This window comes from Salmo salar, unplaced genomic scaffold (assembly GCF_905237065.1).
Source record: "Salmo salar unplaced genomic scaffold, Ssal_v3.1, whole genome shotgun sequence".
NCBI classification, from domain to species: Eukaryota; Metazoa; Chordata; class Actinopteri; order Salmoniformes; family Salmonidae; genus Salmo; species Salmo salar.
In genome coordinates, this window is record NW_025548133.1 from 405,001 (window position 1) to 405,245 (window position 245).

A 245-nucleotide genomic window follows, 5' to 3' on the forward strand; every position below is an offset into this window, starting at 1 on the left:
GATCAGTCCTGTTAGGTACAGATCTAGGATCAGCTCCCCCCAGTCCTGTTAGGTACAGATCTAGGATCAGCTCCCCCCAGTCCTGTTAGGTACAGATCTAGGATCAGTCCTGTTAGGTACAGATCTAGGATCAGTCCTGTTAGGTACAGATCTAGGATCAGTCCTGTTAGGTACAGATCTAGGATCAGTCCTGTTAGGTACAGATCTAGGATCAGCTTCCTTTTAGGTACAGATCTAGGATCAGT